The following is a 12,500-nucleotide window of genomic DNA, read 5'->3' on the forward strand; positions in this document are numbered from 1 at the left end:
CTCACTAGTGTAATATTGATGCTGTCAATATTACCTGTTTTAGGCTTTTTTTTTTTTTTTTACTTTATGCAGTTTAGATTAATGTCACTATATATATATATATATATATATATATATATATATATATATATATGTATGTATATATGGCCAATACCTGTGTAGAGCTTGTTTGTGTTCCACATGTCTCTGGGAGAGTCCCTCCACCTCCCAAAACATGCTTATTCAAAACTGAGTGGATTCATGGACAACAGCACAGAATCTAGATGGTTCCTTTCATGGGGGAGGGGGAGCTGTATGTACCAACCACTTTAAGCATTAACTATTGTGCACAGTATCCTCTAGCATTAACTGTTGTGCACAGTATCCTCTAGCATTAACTGTTGTGCACAGTATCCTCTAGCATTAACTGTTGTGCACAGCATCCTCTAGCATTAACTGTTGTGCACAGTATCCTCTAGCATTAACTGTTGTGCACAGTATCCTCTAGCATTAACTGTTGTGCACAGTATCCTCTAGCATTAACTGTTGTGCACAGTATCCTCTAGCATTAACTGTTGTGTATAGTATCCTCTAGCATTAACTGTTATGTACAGTATCCTCTAGCATTAACTGTTGTGCACAGTATCCTCTAGCATTAACTGTTGTGCACAGTATCCTCAAACATTAACTGTTGTGCACAGTATACTCTAGATTGGTGAAAATACATTACAGACTATGTGCTATGCCAGGGCTAGCCATCCAATGATGTAAAAATTGGCTGTAGGCAATTTGGTTATGTGAACCAATGTCGCCAAAAATGGGCCTGCGTATTTTCCAGTGATTAGTGGGCTAAGGACCCAAACTACAACAGGTACCCCATACTAACAATGGGAGAGGTGGGACACATCTGAGTACCTGCCATAAAACCCAACAGCCCTAAGTCAATATTTTACTGGCTGGTGTCCATTTTCCCAGCATGGCTTACCTGGGATAGCTCTGTTGAGTGAAAGTTGGATGCACAACTATTCAATCTGGAAAACATGAGCTGTAGATTCCTACAATGAATATAAGTTCAGTGATAGGATGCAGCTTGGAAATGGATGACATGATGGTAAAGAGAAAACTGGACACCCTGTCTATCCAGGAGACAAAGTGAAAAGTCAGTGCAGCAAAGCACTGCTCGGGGGGAGGTCAGACTAGAAATGGTGTGGGAATTTTAGTGAAGGAGAGTCTCCTTAAGACAGTGAGGGATGTCATCAGAATTAGTGATAGACTCATGCCAATAAAACTCTAGTATAAAAATAGAGCAGTATTAATAATCTTAAATTATGCTCTATATCTGAGTTATGGCAGTGAGGAAATAAATGCTTTCAGGCAGCAGTTGCAGGACATGCATGATAAAGCAGAAAAACATGAGTTGGTGGTGATAATGGGAAACCTGAATGCTCATGTCAGAATAGATCAAACAAGATATAAAGATTGCCTGCATCCACATGGAGGAGGTAACAAGAGTAAAGAAAGAGAGGCCATTCTGGAGTTTTGTCTGGCTAATGGTTTGATGGTGACCAATACACCGTTCATCAAGGAAGACAATCACATGATCACACACAAGAGTTTTCAATATAGAACTCAGGTAGACTTCCTCCTAGGAATGAAAGAACATTAGGATAGAATCAGAGATTGCAAAGTCATCTCTAGAAGAAAAAAAAAAACATTCTGTCACAACATTAACCACTGGTGGCCACAATCAGTTGCAGTCAGTGGCCAGAGAAGATTAACAGAGGCTAAGCCAAAGACCTGGATGTTAACTGGAGTGAAAGCCCAAGAGTTCAATGACATACTTAGGGCTGTAGCTCATCAGGAAGAAAAGGAAATAGAGTTGAAGAGTGGCAGCATCTCAAAACCGCATGTGTAAAGACTGTAGAACAGATATGGGACTGAGTCAGGTAGTGCACGTTAATGGTGGAGTACAGAATTCTATGAAGTTATCAAAAGAAAAAAGGAGTGCAGGAAAAGGTAGGAGATGGAAAATATGGACCAGGCTAAAATACTGTCTGGCTACCAAAGAGGCTAAGAGGGAAGCTGTAGTAGCATAGAGCAAGGCATCAGAGGCACCCTACCATCTTCTGGAAAGTCACTCAGATCACACAAAGAAATTCCATGAGACTGCAAGGCAATGATTGAAAGATAAAAAAATAGTCAGATGCACTTAATAAGGAATGTCAGCAATGACCTGCTCACCAGTCCACAGGACATCAAAGTCAGATGGAAGGAGTACATCCAGCAGGTTCTGAATTAAAAAACAAAACAAAACAGAAGCTGTTTAACCCTATACACAGCCTACGATGAAGAGGAAGAAGAGATCTCACTAGAAGTAAGAACAGCACTAAGGAAAATGAAGCTGGAGAAAGCAGCAGGCTCAGATGAGGTCACACTACATATGATCAAGATGTTTTGTGAGTTAGGGGGGAAAATGCATTCTGAGGGTACTCATAGCAGTATGGAAAGAACGGTCTATCCCAGATGACTGGAAAATGAGCATCCTAGTGTACAAAATCAAAGGGGATATTTACAGCTGTGCACATTGTAGCGATATCAAACTCCTGCCGCAGTATGCGAAAGTGCGAGAGGGTGATTGATAAACAAGTGTGCATACTAGTAGAAAGGAAGATGAGCAGTTCAGATTCAGATCAGGATGCAGCAGAACCAGTGTTTGCACTGAGACAGATAGTGGAGAACAAGCTAGAGATGAGGAAAGAAACCAACCAGGTGTTCCTAGATTTGGAGAAAGCATATGACAAAGTTCCAAGAAAGCTGATTCTGGCAGTCCTGCAATGATTCAAAGTCCTGAAACACTTGTAGATTTAGTACAGGCTATGTACAAGGACCTGATGACTCAAGTACAAACAACAGTGATCTGACTCACATAGGAGTTCCTAGTGGGAGTGGGTGTGCATCAGGGTTCAGCTCTGCACCCACTGCTGTTCATACTAATAATGGACTACACTGGCAAACAGGTTGAGTGGGACCAATCAACAAAGCTGCAGTATGCAGATGATGTGGTATTATAAGGCGACTCTAAACTAGAACTAACACAGATTGTGGAGGAACAGAATGCAAAACTAAGGTACATATGATGAAACTGACAGCAGACAAGACAGATGTCATGGCAGCAAATAAAGGAAGTCAGAAGAAGCTTCAAGTACCCGGGAAGGGAGGTTGAGGACAATGGAAGTCTGAAAGAGGAGGTCAAAGTTAAAATCAAAGGGGCTGCAGCCAACTGGCACAGATTGTTAGGGGTAGCGTGTGACAGAAGAATGCCAAAGAAGCTGAAAAGAAACTACAAAACTGTAGAGCAAGCAGTACTTCTGTATGGTGCAGAAACCTCTTTAGTGAAGGCAGAGCAGCTGAGGAAGCTAGAAGTGTGGAGATAAAGGGCCTGAGATGGGTGTGGTATGCACATTGTCGACAGATGAAATTATGAAATCAGAGCAAATGCCGAAGTACTTCCAATTGCAGAGAAGGTCGCAGAAAACAAATTATGGAGGTTTGGACACATGCAGAAAATATATACTAATGAGGATTTAGGGGAGACAAGAAGGTGAAAAAAAGATTCAAGAATGTCTAGCAACGAGATGGGTGGACTGTGTGAAAGAATATTTGTGACAGTCAGACATGACTCTGAAAAAAAGGTAGGATACTAGCACTGACTTGAAAGAGGTGGTTACTGTTCATGTGACACCGAACTCCATTTACAAAATGGGAAAAAGGAAGCTGATAATGCTTCTATATGTATGCATGTGTATATATATATATATATATATATATATATATATATATATATATATATATATACACACACACACACACACACACACACACACACACACACACACACACACACACACACACACACACACCATATAGCATTGATTGTACCAGTACCAGTCATGCATATACAATTTTCTTGCATACATGCTAAATTGTGCAGACTATCCTAACTTTTTAAATAGCGTTTTGATTAGTGATTGTGTGTATTGTTAGTGAGTGGACATTCTATGTTTGACATTGTTACCATTGCCAACTGAACTGAATGAACAGTCAATATAAACTTCATTCCCAGAGGAGGGACCGATAAAACAATGACACATAAATTAATAAGACCCAATGTTGTAAAGGAAGTGAAATCATTACTCTGGTGGAAATACTGCTCATGAAGAGCTTTCTTTATAATAAAAACTTACTTGATTCTGAGGCCATTAAACAACCCAAAAAAACTTTTGGGCGAATCAAATAAAAGATTTACAAGCCCTTTTCAGACGCACCGATACTTTCTTTCAAGCAGCATGTCTTCTGTCAAAAATGTAGAGCAAGTGCAGTAATACATTTACAAACCAAATCATAACCTCTTTGCTACTGCAGTATTTCTAAGCTTAAAAAAAAACTTTGACATTAACCATGACATACTCCTACAAAAAACTTCAGTCTTCTTCTGACAATGAATGTTCATGGTTCAAAAACCATGGTTGTGATAGGGCAATAGGAGCTTTCTCTGGCCAACATACCTCACACTTCATCACCTTTCCAAAGGAGTCCCACAAGGCTCTGTCCATTTGACCACTACTCTTTCCTTTAGTTACGATTTATTTCCTTCCTGCAGATAGTCCTCACTCTGACATTACTTTATGCTGATGACATAATTTTGACTAATTCTAACAAACAACTCTGCTCATTGCAAACATTTCAAAATGACTTCTAATTATTCTGGAATTGGCTAGCTACAAATAAAGTAGAAGTTAATACTCAAAAATCCAACATCATGCTGTTTTGAACTGGTAGAAAACGTCACAACACTACTCTTCTACTTATCTTAGATCCTAATGCTTCTTCTCTTCCACCTTGAAATGAACAACGATATCCTGGAAACTTTTTTACCTGTGCCATTCATGTTAATTCAGTATTAAAATGCTTCCTCCAATAACAACAACAAAAACAATTACATAAACTACAATTCTGAAACATTATGGAGAGGAACCATCTTACATCAAAAATACAAAAAAGTACAAAATAATTTAACAGCCAATTCTTTAAGCACAATAATGGCCTCAGGAATGGGTTTTATCAAGGAATTAACACCTTTCCAGGAGTGCAAGGTCAGACATGACAACAACCCTGGGTGTGCATTAATTCCCTGACAGAGTCCACCCTGTAGGGCATTATTGCTTGCTTATCTTGCTGTTTGGATTTGTAAAGAGTAACTTACAAACACCATTTACACAACCTCTAGAGATTCCATCAAGAATGTCTCTGGAAAAATCATCCGTGTCATTGGGCAGGACCATCACGGTGATACCAATGTTCTCATCAAAGATGCTTCAGTAAAACTCTCCATATCTGTGGTTATGGCCATCATAATAATACCAGTATTTTCACCCAGGCAAAAGTCCCCAGCATTGATGCACTAATGATCCCTTCTTAATTCCACTGGACTGAACTCTGGGTATATGAACATCTGATTATAACTATCATAGATCATTAATCTCAGATTGGTTAACAGAAGTGATAGAAAGATACTTTGAATGCATACTTAAAGAAAACAGATATAGCCACGGGGCATCATAAGCCTGTAGAAACTGGCCACAAGCTAATCTCAGTTATGTTATCAATTAAATAAAATAAAATGAATAAATAAATAATGACCTCAGTCTAATCAGGTGGATTGATGAGGACAGTTTTCACTAGTTTGACTGGAGGTTTATAATGACTCGATTTCTTTAGACAGGCGTATAAATGGGATACATATCAATTTTTCAGAACCAGTCTAAACTGGCATTTTATATCCTGGTAGTAGGTATAGCCTTTGATATGCAAAATCCCCTATTGTTCAAGTCTTGACCTACTTTTGTTTATGAGGTCTGGTAGCAAAAACAGGATGTTAAACATATTATATAAAGTAATGAAAACTATATGAAGGTAATATACACATATATTTAACTTAGTAAATACCGTTTTGTAAAAGTATTTTCAGTAAGCTGATACAATAGTTAGACCATAAACTTTTCTTCATTCATTTTCATAAATGTGATATCTGACATTTCTCAATGCTAAATAATTGCTTTCCATATATTAAAAATGTTTGAATTACATTTACTATATAATTGTCATAATTACAAAACAACACATTCAGCCTTGTGATTCAGTAGAGATTTGTACTATAGCCAGATAAGCACGCTATCACAAATAATTATCTGAGAAATTATCTGGGCTTATGCATAATAGTTGCCTTCAAGCCACGGTGGTACAGCTGTTGCATTGTTGCCTCACAGCAAGAGGTTCTCCCGTTTGATTGTCAGCTAGTGTGCGGGAGTGCCTTCTGTGTGGAATCTGCATGTCTCCCCGTGGTTGAGTGGCCTCCGAAAGACATGCGTGAATGGGCGTGCCTTCTCAGAAGGTTGGGCATCGGGCTGGCAACTCAGTACCATAAAAAAATCTACTGCCAATCATTAGAGGACCGGAGTTCCGCTGTGGCGACCCCTTACTGGGAAAAGCCAAAAAGACAAACAAACAAACGCATAATAGTTGCCTTGTATTTTGTTTTGTTCTGTGGCTTTGTTTTTTTTTTTATTCTATTCAGGGACAGCTTGGTGCCCCTAGATAAGTGTATTTTTAAGTGAGTCCCTCACTGTTGGTTCTGGGAGCATTACAATTTCTACATATATTTCATTTGCAGTGTATTCTCATATTAGCAAGTTGCCCTGGACACTAATGTCATATGCAGTATGTAAAATATAGGTAAAGAAATAAGAGCAACATACTGTAAGAGTGTTTCCTTTCTAGTTTCCAACACTACACCTATATAACAGGCTTGCAAATGACTCCGCTGTAAACTGAGTTCCTTTTGTAACACTTTGGGACACGTGCAATCAGACTGAAGCTTGCCACTTTCAATGCTTTATTGCATTTAATGGTAAACACTGGCTATCACTGCATACTAGACTATTGAACGATGACTAAATCTGATATGTTGGATGAATGATTCTGTTTAACAATGAAGTCTGTTAGGGAGCCTAACAACGTCTAGCAGATGTTGCTTCGTTTTTTTCTTATCTTTTAGACAGGTATACTAGACATAACTGTCCCAAATGTCACTTCACATGTCGCCTTCCCCTTTGCTCTGGTCAGCCTTAAGAATTGAAGGCCAGCTTAATGAACTTTGCAATGTACTGCTGCATCCACAATGAATAAGCAGCTTCTAGAAAAAACAGTCTCTTAACAGTGCTTGCATGTTCTCATACTGCAGAGCCAGTGGAGATGCTTAGTGCTTTTTCTGAAAACGTTAATGCTTACACTGAGAGCAGAGAAGCTGTTACCCTCATGCAAAGTGTATGCACTTTCTTTCTACAAAATGAAACAGTCATGAATACAGTGCATCTTTTAAAATCATGAAAATATCACAAAGAAAAAAATAAGACAAATTTAAAAAAAGTCAATCCAAAAAAAAAGGGGTGCAGCAAGAGGCAAACATTTCCCACTGCTGTTTCCTTTTTATTTTGATATAAAAATAAAGAAAGAAAAAAGATAAAAGTACTCAGAAAAGGGCCAGCTACATGCAAACACCTTTTTAGTTTTGGTTACAGAGTTGTACTCATACCTTCCAACTGTACAGATTTTCAAAGAATGTCCAGATTTGCGCCTCATATTTTTGGTCAATTTTTCATAAAATTGTGGTTTTGTGGTAAATTAGTGGCAAATCATTAAAGATTGAAGTTAAAAATAATGACAGACAATTGAGTTTCAGACTTCATACCCTTCAGAAAATTCATGATAATGCAGAACCTGTTATTCTTATCAACTTTCTAAGTTTGTAAGAGCAATATTTAAAACTTGTTAATATTTTGGGCCTTTGTCCCCCTTTTATTTATGGCTTTGTCCAGATTTCTTGCTCTGAGAGGTATGGTTGTACTTACGTGACTCTTTTGCTAGCTCTTGTACTATTTACAGGGAAAGAATGGTCAGGAGTCCAGACTGACCACCACTTAAACCTCTGTGCCTTGTAAGTGATCAGAAGGTTAAAAATAATCAGAAATGAAAAGATCCAAGTCAGTCATTTACAAGAAAAGAAATGTGAGTTCATGATGGCTGGCATTTTAGTAGAGAGGATTAAGGCTATGAACGTCTAATGAGCTTCATCCTGCAATCCAGGGTTTGATGCCATCAGCTTCCATTTGTCCCCATGTGATTCTGAGCAAGTAACTTAACCAGACAATTCTCCCAGGCCACTCCTGGAAAGGGGCTTGTACATAGTGAGTTTATCTGGTTAACAGATGGATAAAATAAAACAAATATCTGCAGAGTTGTGCTGCTTAGTTAAAACCAACATATATGCCTGAAGCACTGACTAAAGAGGTCACGCTGGATGTATTTATTGTTTCACAGCTCTTATCTCCTGTGACTGAAAAGTATAATTAAGGAAGATTCAAAATATTATGTAGCAAAAAAATGCATATATGGCTGAGAAATACTTTTGCTTCTAATACTGGAGCCAGCCTTCCTATTACTATTCTTCATTGTGCCAACAACATTTGAAACTAGCAGTCCTATTTGCATCATATGGCTATTGTTCTCTTCCACAGGCATAAAGCACTTTTGTACTACAAAAAATCGTTGTCATGTTGATTAGGAAATGAGGAAGCCACATAGTACAGTACTTCACAATTAATAATTAACTTGTTTCTTCTAAGATTACACAAACTGTTGCAACATTTTTGTCAGTTTGCTGATGTGCATGGCAGTCTAACTTTGAAAGCAGCATTTATCTGAAACATTAGACCAACATTTAGGTGACACAAAATAGGTAGTGACCAATATAAGTCTAAGTTAAATCAAGTTTTGCTAAATATTGCTAAATATAACAAATTCACTGTCTGGATTATCTAAAATCTATATATAGTTGTCAAAATAGTGCAACTGAGGCCATATAAATGTATGCCAGTTAATGCATTTATTTATAAGCATCTGTTCAGTGACTCTGAAATGGTCTGCCAAAATACTGTATCATGTTCAGGGGCCATGTCTCTCAATGTTTTGAAACAAGTATGATACTCCCTGCTCCTAACAGCTTTCATTTACCTCTTTATGAAATAAATTCAGTTTCTGTATATTTCTTTCTGTTTATTCTTCGTTACACCTATCTAGCACCTTTGTTTGCCATAATTAGCATTATCTGTTTTAAGTTTTGTTACAGATTTCCTTTGTTTACTTTTTGTCTTAGATAACTTGTTTTTTTTTGGTTTTCCCTGGCAGGTTTGTTCTTTCAGTTTTGACTACTAATTTTACATTACTTTAAGTAATCTAAATATTACCCCTTTCTTTACTGATTTAGCATGTTTGGCTGCTTACACACTGCCACACTGCATGATATTTTAAGTGCTTCTTTTAGTGGCAGGGTTATATAACTGAGTCGCTGATCGACATTCCTTCTCTAACTGCTGACTACTTGGTAGCCTTTCAAGTATGTGTTTACTCAAAAGCAAATTCTGTCTCCAAAGCTTTACTTCCTAAATCAGGAATCTAAAACTAGCAATGTTTCTTTAAATCTCAATGGTCTGATCTTGTACATATGTGCACCCTTGCCTGAGTGAGTCAATGCAATCACTCGCTAGTCTGATCCTGTCTTCTCTTTTACAATAATTGTTCCTCAGGATACCTTTTTTCTTATTTTGATATTGAAGTACATGACCTTGTTGCCATCTAAAATCTGAAATCTATGCAGACCATCTTAATTTGCTACATCGTTGCTGTACTTGTACATAAACACATCCTGGTTTTTAGAGCTTAAATAGAAGGCAAATTCATCAATCAGCTATCAAGTACTTTGAAGAAAACTGCCCCATGCTGCTGCTGCAGCTACTATAGATAACCGATTAACAGATGGCAGACTGCCATACATCGCCCTTTCATCCTTATCTGCCCCTTTATAGAGATTAGTACAGTACGTTAACGCTGTGAAGAGGTGCATATGGTATAAGGATGTAACACATAACAGGATGCATGGCCATACACTGTTTCTGACAAATTATTGAATTATTGTAAGCTGTACGTAGTGCCCAGATATCTCTCCTACTGTATCACAAGTTTGATCTGCAATGTGGTATACTCATGCTCTCAATGATTTGTTTATTTATTTATTTGCATTTGTTTACCAGGAAAGTCCACTGGGCCGAAGTGAACTCATTTTCAGTGGAGGCCTGGGGAGAAAAGTTCCAACATAAGTAGAGACAATATACATACAATGAAAGTAATTACAAAAATGTGTAAATTACAGAAAATTACAATACAAGTGCAAGCAATCAGGAATACAATATATGTACAGTCAGACACAAGGAGAAGAAAACATTGGCAGTTCTAGTTAATATCATATTTCATTGGATGACCACTGGTTGTTGGATTATGTTAGGGTCTGGGTGAAAGAAAAGTATAACGTGTACTGATGTAACAGGAGTCCTATATTTAGTTTAACATATCAGTGACAGATAAGTTAATAAGAGGCATTTATAGGATAGTATATTAATGTGCAGCAGTGAGTGTGATGGAGGACTAAGAGGGAATATTAGTGTAAGTACTAGTGTAAGGATAGTATATTAATGTGCAGCAGTGAGTGTGACGGAGGACTAAGAGGGAGTATTATAAGTACTAGTGTAAGGATAGTATATTAATGTGCAGCAGTGAGTGTGATGGAGGACTAAGAAGGAGTATTAGTATAAGTACTAGTGTAAGGATAGTATATTAATGTGCAGCAGTGAGTATGACTGAGGACTAAGAGGGAGTATTAGTGTAAGTACTAGTGTAAGGAGAGTATATTAATGTGCAGCATTGAGTGTGATGGAGGACTAAGAAGGAGTATTAGTATGAGTACTAGTGTAAGGATAGTATATTAATGTGCAGCAGTGAGTGTGATGGTGGAGTAAGAGGGAGTATTAGTATAAGTACTAGTGTAAGGATAGTATATTAATGTGCAGCAGTGAGTATGACTGAGGACTAAGAGGGAGTATTAGTATAAGTACTAGTGTAAGGATAGTATATTAATGGGCAGCAGCGAGTGTGACTGAGGACTAAGAGGGAGTATTAGTGTAAGTACTAGTGTAAGGATTGTATATTAATGTGCAGTAGTGAGAGTGACTGAGGACTAAGAGGGAGTATTAGTATAAGTACTAGTGTAAGGATAGTATATTAATATGCAGCAGTGAGTGTGACGGAGGACTAAGAAGGAGTATTAGTATAAGTACTAGTGTAAGGATAGTATATTAATATGCAGCAGTTAGTGTGACTGAGGAATAACAGGGAATATTAGTAAAAGTACAAGTGTAAGGATAGAATATTAATGTGCAGCAGTGAGTGTGACTGAGGACTAAGAGGTAGTATTAGTGTAAGTACTAGTGTAAGGACAGTATATTCATGTGCAGCAGTGAGTGTGAAGGAGGGCTAAGAGGGAGTATTAGTATAAGTATAGTAGAGTGAAAAGCTATAGTTAATTAGGTGGATGTAAATGTTACATGTTTTATAGTAAACATATGGGCGGATTAGACTAAGTGTAAGTAGATAGTTTTGTAAAGGAATTCAATTTGGCGGTGCTGATGGTAGTGTTCCACATTCAACACAGGGTTGCCTACTTCTTTCTTACATCAGCCATACAGATTTCTTGGGAAACTTACTTGGTTTCAACAAATCTAGACTTACTAAAGCTGCATTTAGTATTAGGCATTGGTTCCATCAAGAACTGCTGTCTCATACCTTTCCAAGTAATGGTCTCTTAACTATAGTAATTTGTTTGTACTATATGAAACAACGGTGAGCAGACTTGATTGCACATTTCCATGTATGCTAAAATCTCATGTAATAATGATTAATGGGTAATTGCATGTAGGGGAGCATAAAACTAGAATGCACATAATAGCTGTTTATACTTTCGGAACAAGGTTTATCAAATGTGTGAGTCTGAGTTTAAATAGAAGCCAGGTTCATCAAATTTGTGCGTTTGAATTTAACTAGAAGGCAAATACAATTTGTAGCTGATAAATGTATTTGCCTTCTAGTTAAACTCAAACTCACAATATTTAGGCATAAATCCCAATGCCACCAGATGGATAGCAAAATGGCTCACAGATAGGACACATGAAGTTAGGATGGGGGACTCAACCTCCACCAAGAGGCCTGTTACTAGTGGTGTCCCACAGAACTTGGTACTGGGACCTCTCCTGCTCGGTATATACTTCTCTGAAGTCAAAGCAAATGTAAATTGTCTTTGGCTGACCAGATTTGTTGATGACTGCAGGCTGGGTGAAATCACTGAATCCCACAAAGATGCAGCTATCCTTCAGGAGGGTCTGACACAGACAAATAACTGGTGCCAGAGCCATGCCCTAAAACTCAATATAAAAGAATGCATAATTATACCTGTTTGGAAGACAACCACCCCTGCAAATTACAGCATTGATAACACTCCCTTAAGAGTAGACCCAGTG

General features: G+C 37.8%; 1 protein-coding gene across 1 annotated transcript in view; it reads right to left on the reverse strand.

Annotated features, from left to right (window-relative positions):
* SLC35G1 (solute carrier family 35 member G1) overlaps positions 1-12,500 on the reverse strand; it is a 148,514-nt gene that overhangs the window by 2,066 nt on the left and 133,948 nt on the right. The gene's annotated exons all lie outside the window — the stretch shown is intronic.

The sequence above is a fragment of the Protopterus annectens genome, chromosome 14.part0 (assembly GCF_019279795.1).
Source record: "Protopterus annectens isolate FY-2018-M chromosome 14.part0, PAN1.0, whole genome shotgun sequence".
In the NCBI taxonomy this organism is placed as follows: domain Eukaryota; kingdom Metazoa; phylum Chordata; order Ceratodontiformes; family Protopteridae; genus Protopterus; species Protopterus annectens.